At 34.7% G+C, this 9,523-nt stretch overlaps 1 non-coding gene across 1 annotated transcript; it reads right to left on the bottom strand.

The window, feature by feature from the left end:
* Nucleotides 1-7,087: 7,087 nt before the first annotated feature.
* LOC145141472 (small nucleolar RNA R71) lies at nucleotides 7,088-7,191 on the bottom strand. The gene has a single exon (XR_013722680.1). It is a non-coding gene; the product is annotated as a small nucleolar RNA R71 (small nucleolar RNA).
* Nucleotides 7,192-9,523: the final 2,332 nt, after the last annotated feature.

Raw genomic sequence — 9,523 nt, 5'->3', positions numbered from 1 at the left:
AAAACATAAAGCATTTTCATTAATACTAATAGTTTTGATACATGAAAATTTTCCAAAAGGCATGCAGTACATGAGAAAATATAAAATTCGACAGCATAACGACCCTATGAGTAGTGTAATCACTTAAACATAGAGTCGGTAGTACATAGCATAGTACGCCTAAGAGAAACCTAATACTAATAAGGTACACTAATCCTGAGAAATGTCTAAAGGTAGTAGCGAAATCATATCCCAAAATGTTGTGCCAATAACTGAGCCATCTCGGTCATTTCTCCGATGACCTCATCCCTCTCCTGCTCAGCTTGCACGACTCGTGCCTCCATAGTAAACAGCTGCTGCCGAAGTGTGGCGACCTCTTCCTCCGGAGAACGATCCTCACCAATGGGATCCACTGGCGGAGTAGGGTGGTCCTGGTGTGCCTCATCGGTAGGTGGTTCGACAGGGGCCTCTTTCGGGTCCCTATCTGCCTCCATGTCCTCATTAGTCCCCTCGAACTCGTAGTCAATATCAGTGTACTCGTCTGGACCAACGTCATGGGATCCTCCTTGTTCTTCTTCGGGATCCTCCTCAAGCATCCCTTGAGCCACTAGTGCTTGGTAGAAATACGCCCCTTGCTGATTATCATCCATGGTGACTGCATAGGGGCGCGGGAACAAGTCATGTTTTGAATATTTCCTATAGTATATTTTTAGTTATTTAAGTTTTGGGTTCCCTAGAGTTTTTGGAGAGTAAGGTAGGCTTTTGGATTCATTTCCCGCTATGATTACTCCCGAACACGTGTTGGTCATATTCTGAATAAATATAGTTGATCAGGCTATATTTATCCCTAATATGACTACATAACTGCCTAGGTTTAATCATAGTGTTCAACTTCCTCCAGAAGCTTTTATTAGATGTTGTTAGATTATTATCCTAGTATGCACACATAAGTGTGAGATTTTTGTTTTGTTTAGAGTTATTTAGTCCCATTGTGTTTATAGTTGCATATCATGTATGGTTAGATATGCTAGTTCACCATAAACATTGCTCTGATACCAACCTGCAACACCCCCGAACCAGACGGCGGAAACGTTCGGGGGCTCGTGTGACTAACAATTGAATAATCACCACAATGAATCTACATGAAGCATAACACATTCATCACCAACATTACATATTACAATCAACATTGTTCACATCAAGTACATTGTTAAAATACATAAGTTCAAATTGTTCAAAGTACGATAAGTGATGTTACATAAACAAAACCATACACTTGCATATCTTCCAACTTAACGATTACCTGAGAATACAAGTTATTTTAAAAACGGTCAACATATATAATGTTGGTGAGTTCATAAGTATATTTGAGTAACGGTCTTTGTATCTTTCATAAAAACCCATAAAATCTGATATTTTCTGTAAACTATTTTGAAAATGATGTGCAAATCGAGTATAAATGCATGTGTGAATTTAATAGATGACACTTGTAAGAGTGTAGTTTAGATTCATTGTATTTTGAATAAATGATAATTGTATATGAATAATTTCCCTAGAAAATCCGATATTTTCTGTTTTATAACAACGTCTAAGTTCTTGTATCGTTAAATAAGTCGTTTTGCATTAACACAATTAAATAGTTTATCTTCAAAAGGTTATCTTTTGGTATTGAATCCCTATATGAGTCGTCATAACCATGCATGATAATGACTAGGTCGCCCATCTTAGTATTTTTCCAAATGTCGGTCTTGCTAAGGATGTTGTCGCCCTAGACTGGCCTAGTCTAGCTGTAGCGAGCAGCTAAGGCGTGGGGGGTCACCCCGTATAGATCTATACACAAACTCCCACTTTCCTACCAGGAAACTCTGATTATAACTACAGGCTACGATTACACACTCAGTGGTGCCAACCGACAAGTCTCACTAGATTCTTAACCTCTTTTTGTATTATGTTTAATGTTTATGTATTTGTGAGATGTTTTTGTATTCGAAAGGTACTTGAATAAATTTACGGAGTTTTATGATTACATAAGGGTATCGTTACGGCTTACTAACACATGAAGTTTCCATTCCAAGCCCTATTAGTATGGAATTTGGCCACAAAGGCCCCATCACATGTAAAAAGGTAATTTAGACCCAATAGTCATGTAAATAGGCCACAAAAGCACAATAAACATGTAATCAATAACTTAGGCCCAAATTAACATGTAAGTGGGCCACAAGACCCAATAAACATGTCATGGAAAACATTGGGCTCATTTCACACTCAATTGGGCCCTTAGGGCTCAATGGCCAAAAAATGTGAATATTGGGCCCAATAAATAGTTTTTGACGTATTTCGTTCGTTCGTTCGTTTGATTCAAGAAATGTGAATTTTAGTTCGAGGCTTAATAGATTGATGATAAAAGCTTTCATTTTGTAAAAATGACATTTTTGGCCAATAATACTCAAATCTTTAATTAAGGCCCAAAGTTTTGTAAAAATGACACTTTAGTCCATAATTTATAAAAGTTTGCAATTTTGTCCCAAATGTCTGTAAATTTACAGTTTTGACCCGAAATGTTATATTTTCACATTTAAAACCCTGTTTCGCAGAAAATTACATTTTCAGCCCCTTATTGGTAAAAGTTTACACTTTCGGCCCAATTTTGGAAAACTTTACATTTTTGGTTCAATTTGAAAATATATGATATTTTCACCTCTAAATTTGGTTTATTTACATTCATGACTCAAACTTTGGCCAAATAACATTTTTAAACCTCAAATCTTCATTTGTTTCGCAAATTGGGCCCAAAGGCCGTGAGGCCCAAATGTTTGGCCTAATAAGCTCGAAATTTGCATTTTTGACCCTTTTAAAAATATGTTTAGCATAAAAATACCTTTTTTATACATGTAGGACTTGTTTGGTCCTTTTGAATTTTACCCTTATCTTTTGTTTTCTTGACAATTTTGACCTTTAACAAGGTTTTCGTTGAATTCTTTTGTATCTTAAACATGTGTTCACCTTTGGCTTGATAATATGATATATATAGTGTTGTAGTTCTTAGATCTTTGCTACATAATACTTAAAATTTCGAGATTCACTAAGATCTAACACATTTTTACCAATTAAACTAAGAATTCACAAAACATGCATATAACACATAGATCTACACATTTTACTTGTATTCTCCCCCAAAATCATATGAAAACCGAAAAACAATGGGGTATGAACTCACATGTGCTTTGATGTTTCGTTTTTGAAGACGAAATGAAGAAGATTTTTGGTCCTAGCAACACCTTGAAGTAGTTTTCAGACTTGGATGGTTTCTAGGGTGTTAGATCACGAAATGAAGCTTCATAAGAGAGTGTACTTAGCTTAAGGATGAAACCAAAGATTTAAATGTGATAACAACTTACCAAAGAGTGATGATCTAGAAGAGGACCTCTTGATGACACACACCAAATCTCGAATTTTTTTTGGAAGAAGTGGGGTATTCTTGAGAGTGTTAGAGAGTGTGTTTTGAAAATGTGTGTGTGTGTTCTTGATCTTGCTCTCGGCCTAGAATAGAAGAGGTGTGGGGAGAGAGTGATGAAGTGACTAGTATAGATACATGATGGTTTAAAGCTTAGTTATCCTCTAAACAAAAATGAGGTGGCACCTCCTAAAGTCAACCCTCCCTTAATCTCTTCTTTTCTCTTTTTTTTATACATGGGCCGAGATTTTGGGCCAAGAAGAAATGGTGGAGTAGTTTGGGCCCATTAACTTTAGCTAGGACATTTGGATCCTAATCATAAGGTTTTTCGGCCCATTGGGCTCTTGGAAGCATTCACGGCCGAATTAGAATAAAAGAATGGGCTTATGGCTCACTAATGGTTAATTGGATTAGTTATTGCCCAATAAGGCCCATTAGGGTTATAATGGATCATTCTAGACCCAAATGGTCCAAAATGTTTTAGATTTATGATTTGGGTCCAATTAGGATCCAATTAGGGCTTCTAAGTCCAATAAAGTTGAATTGGGTGCTTATTGGTCCATTAGGCCCAATAAGGAACTCCTAGTCCAAAATGGACTTAAACCATGGATCTTAGAGCTTTAGACTATTTGATGAATATAATTGATGAATCTAAATGTGCATTGAGTGAGATTTACTTAAAGTATATGTTTTACAATTGAGGAATGGTTACACAGGAATAGAATTTCCTAGCTAAAATGCCAGTTGTGACAATATCTCTCTCTTCCGGGATTTCGATGACCAATGAAGCCCGTCTCTCTTGCTTCCAGCATCTAGAACAACAACAACAGGGATGGACCAACAACAGAGCCATGCCACCCCCTGGTGGTTTAATGATTAAATTCAGTTATGGGTGTGACTCTTTAGGTTGTTTTCTTTACCACTTAAATAAATGATATTTGACTAAGTGTAGAGTAGCTTAAAGTTTGTATACTTGGTCAATAGAATGTGTCCTATTCTCTAGGAGTTGTGCCTAGGTTCTAGCTTGTTTTTGATATCCTAAAGCATGTTGTCAGAATGTTACTTAACTGCATTTTGAAGTTCTTTTTTAAGAAGGTTTTGATATTGTGTACCCTTGCTAATCAACTACCCCATCACATTGTGGAATTCATATTGTGGAAGACACACTTGATCATGAAATATCCACTTCTTTTTGATATCCTAGGTTCTATAATGTTTTTTTGTTGTTTTTAATTTTTAATTTTTTTATTTTAATCTTAAGTTTTAAAATTAGATGTCATTTTAAAATATAAAATTTGGACGACATAAAAAGCTATATAAAGTCATATAAAACTATATAACAGGGAACAAAAGCTATACAAAAAAGCTTTACAAAAAAGCAAAGTTTGTATTTGTTGGTGGTTTAGTTAGGAATATTAATTGGTGGTTTGATTATTAATTGGTGGTTTGGTTAGGAACAAGGTTTGTATTTTTACACCACCTATTTATAATAAATGCAAACAAATATCAGTCACATTTACCATTTGCTACTCACGTGACATCTTTCATTTAAGGTGCTGACAGGAGCAGAAGCAAGTGTAATGATTGCTGACGCAAAGTTGTGGTAAGTTGGAGTATCAAATTTTGTGGTTTAAGGTTGTTTAAGATCGAGTAATGACTGGGATTTTGTGGTTTAAGGTTGTTTAAGATGGTGAGGTAGGTTGATAAAAGATCGGATTTTGTGGTTTAAGGTTGTTTAAGATCGTGGGGTAGGTTGACATTTAAATCATTTAAATCGAATTAAAAAGAAGAAAATGATAATTTATACATTTAGAAAACTTGTCTTTAATTAAAAAACAAACATTCTGTTTTCTAATCCATGTTTATCTACATAAAATTTGATGAAATGTTAACTAAAATATATAAATATAATACTATTATATATTTAAAATACATAAAAAAACATAAACATCTATTTAAAAAATTTTAAAAATACATAAATACGTAATAATACCGTGGGCCATTAAAAAAATACATAAAAATAAGAACAATAGTTAAAAATACATATAAATATGTAAACAAATACATAAATATCTATATAAAAATACTTAAAAATAATACACATAAATATCTAATACATAAAAAATAACACATACAAGTACATAAAAAATATGTAAAATACCTAAAAATACTAAAAAAAAAACTTTATACATTTGAAATAAATAAAATACATAAACATATACATATAAAAACTTCAAAAAAAAAAGTACATAAATACATAAAATTAGATATAAATACTTAAAAAATATGTTTATACATTACATACAAATTTTGTATTATTTTAGGAAAATTAAGGTTTTCATGAAAAACTAAAAATTGGGAATAAATTAGGTGGTTTCTTGGTTTTCTTGTTCAAAAAATATAATTTTGCACTTTTTTAAAAAAATTCACAAAATATTGGGAATTTTCTTGATTTTCCTTATATATTTATACATTTTTCAATAAAATTAAATTTTTATACATTAGTTTTTTTTATGAAGAGAAATATATATTAGGTTGTGTTTATTACCAAAGGCCTACGGGACTAACTCTCAAAGAGACACGGGGTGCTTATTTAGGAGTAGGTTAATAAGTTAATTTGGTGTTTCAAAACAAATTGTTAGAACACAAATTTTTTTCGTTTTTTGTTTTTGTTTTTGTTTTTGTTTTTTTTTGTAGATTATACAAACCTAAAAAGGTCTCTGGCATTTCTAACCTCTTCATAAATATTCTAACCTCCAAAAAAAAGTCTTGTAACCTAAAAGATCTAGGATTTTGACATGTGTATATAATTCTCAATTCAATTAAGATAGACAAAATCACATAAATGGTGTTGTGGTTGAGAGAATAGACCAACTTTAGTACTTATGAATAATTTTTTGCATAGATAGTCCTTGTGGTTTCAAAATGTTGCAAAGACAGTCATTTTTGTTAACCGAGTTTAGTCCTTTGTGAAATGACACATTTACCCTTTATGTAATTTGTTCAAGCCACATGGACCATTTATATAACTTTGACAAAAGGTAGGATATTTATGGGATATTTATTGCTTGAATCAAGGCAATCTAGGTCGAAATGGTTGGAACCCGAACCAGAACAGTGGTAATAGGAAAACAAAAACAACAACTAATAATCAGAATTTCCGCAATGGTAGTAAGAAGGATTACAATGAATGTATTTGGTAATCAATAACAAAGAAATCCAAACAGTGGATTCAACAATGAAAATGGAGGTTATTACAATGAAGGTAACCGATTCCCTCACCATCTGTAGCGTCCCATTTTCAGCCAGGAGAGTATGATGATGCTTCACCTATACTTTTCTCGAAGGAAATGAGTACCATGTGGAAGTAAGACCACAACTCATTAGTGTCTACCATGTGGAAGTAAGACCATAACTCATTAGTGTCTTACGGGTTTTATATGTCATAAACTTGATAATATATACAATCATCTCCACAAGAACCAATAGAGATTTATTTAGACTTCATTTATTTCCGTTCACATTAAAAGAGAAAAGAGAAAGCTAAGCACTAGTTGACTACTCTTGCTACCAATAGTAGGAGCAATTAAAAACCAAGTTTTTGAAAGAGTTTTACCCTACAAGTAAAACCAGAGAAATAAGACTTTTCACAAAAAACCCAATGAAGAATAAGACTTTTCATAAAATCCTAATAAAGAATTTCATGATGCTTTTGAACGCCTCAATGAATTATTGCATTCATGCCCCCATCATGAATTTACCCGTTCATCATGAATTTACGTTCATCATGAATTTACCCGTTAGCAACTTGTACGTTTCTTTTATGATGTAGTCGACAATGCTAACCAAACAATGATAAATGCCTCGTCTCACGACACTATCATAACACAAGAGAGTGAAGACGCTTGGCGATTCTTAGAGCAATTGAGTAGTGCTTAATAAATCAATTACTCAGCTAAGAAAATAGTTGCATTAGTTTGACTAGACAAAAACTAGAAAAATGAAGTCAAATCTTATATTAATTCTTTAAATAAAAAATTTGACCTACTACTCTCTAGTCTAGGCAAGGAGAAAGGTGTGTTTGTTTCGCACTAAAAAAAATATTTGTAAGCTGTGGAGATAGGGCACATATCAAAATCAATGAAAACAGTTCCAACAATCCAAATTTTAGACCAAAATTTTCATTTTTAAAACCTCCAAAAAACACAGTTGACAACCAAATATCAAGTACAAGTGAATCCCAAGACCACGAGTGTCATAGTTATCAAAGTACATAAAAGGTCATATCCTACTAATAAATTCTCGTGTACAATCACACCTTCGCCTTTGTAACACCCCAATTTCCCAGGTGTGAAATTCGAGGATTTCATGCATATTATAGGACTTACTCGACGAGTTGGCTGTTCCAACTGGTCGTGTAGGAGTTGATCAGGACGCGCATAATATGAAGCCTACTCGATGAATTGAGGATGTTTATTGAAAACCCTAACCTTCAGGGTTTTGCACCCTATTTAAAGAACTTATAATCCATTGTAGCCTCCCTCATCGTCATTTCAGCCAGAGAAAACCCTAGATCGAGCTTGGTACCCTCTTGTGTGCGTTTGAGAGCTTAAAAGGTGACTTTTAGGGAGTTTTGGAAAGAGATTTGAAGATTGAGAAGCTTAGATGAAGAAGGAGGCTGTAGACCCATCATCTTCTGTGTTTTGGCGATCAAAGTGAGGTATAAAGCTAATACCTTGACTTCTTTATACTTAGATCTTCTATTGGGGGTGTTTATGGCCAGCTTTGGGACATTATGGAGTCAACCTCGGGTTTGAGATTGTCACAAGGACATGGTTTCAGATCTAGACTCCTCTAGGTCCCCATAGTCATAAAGTCATCAACTTTATCAAGCTTTGGCCCTTCTCCATGCCATAAACCCCTTCTTAAGCCTAGTTTTGGGTGTTTTAGCCTTATGAGGCCTTGCATGCACGTAAAGTTAGCAACTTTAAGTGGTAACTTCATCCTAGGAGGCTGGATATGAAGTGTGGAGCATTGGAATCGATTGGAATGAGCTATATGTGTAATGGCTGAGAAACTCGACGAGTTCGATATCCAACTCGATGAGTGGAGTCGGGTTTTCCCATTTATGGATTCAGAGTGAACTCGAAGAGTTGGTGGGACAACTCGACTAGTGTTTAGGGTTTTTCCCCGATCTTCTAGACACTGCATGGACTCGATGAGTTCGCTAGCAAGTTGGCTAGTTGACTCGTATTTTCGCGGTTTACTAAGTTTTGAAGGGACTCGAGGAGTCCATGATCTGCACTCGCCGAGTTGATTGTTGATTCCGTTGACTTTAGGGTCCTGGTTTAGTTGTGGACTTTGGAGGCCATGGAGTGGTAAAATAGTCTTTTCCCCTTTTCTAAGGTTGTTATAAAGACTTATCTAACATTTTCAGGATGTTGTTATGAGATTTTAATTAGAGAAACATATGATATATGTTAGGCGGAGTCTAGACCAACAGTTCGAGTAAGGGATATACTTGCTTTACCTTGCGAGGCGAGTCTTCTCAGTATACTTACATGTGTGGTAATTTATGTGTGACTGGAGGGTCTTATTCGTGTTATTGACCGGAGGGTCTTATTTACACTATTGAACGAAGGGTATTATTCATGGTATTGACCGGAGGGTCTTATTTACATTACTGACCGGAGGGTCTTATTACATTATTGACCGGAGGGTCTTATTTGCTTATAATGTGATATGTGTTATTATGCATCCTGTCTTTGTGACTTATGTTGTTATATTATTCTGTGTATATGTTGAGCTATGACCGGAGGATCTTGTTACATTATTGGCTAGAGGGTCTTATTTGCTTATACTATGATAAGTGTTGTTACACATCTTGTCTTTATGACTTATGCTATTATATTATTCTGTGGATATGTTGAGCTATGAACGGAGGGTCTATACCGAGCCGTGAGACCGGAGGGTCCTCACTGACACACATGACCGGAGGGTCCTTAGCCATGAGAGGCTAATTATTTGTGTGCGATATTTTGGGGAACTCACTAAGCTTCGTTTTTACAGTGTTTGTGTAAATGTGTTTCA

Source organism: Lactuca virosa, chromosome 9, assembly GCF_052849685.1.
Source record: "Lactuca virosa cultivar CGN04683 chromosome 9, Lactuca_virosa_CGN04683_v6, whole genome shotgun sequence".
Lineage (NCBI taxonomy): Eukaryota > Viridiplantae > Streptophyta > Magnoliopsida > Asterales > Asteraceae > Lactuca > Lactuca virosa.
Note: the sequence above shows the minus strand (reverse complement) of the source record. Positions and strands in the feature narration are given on the sequence as shown.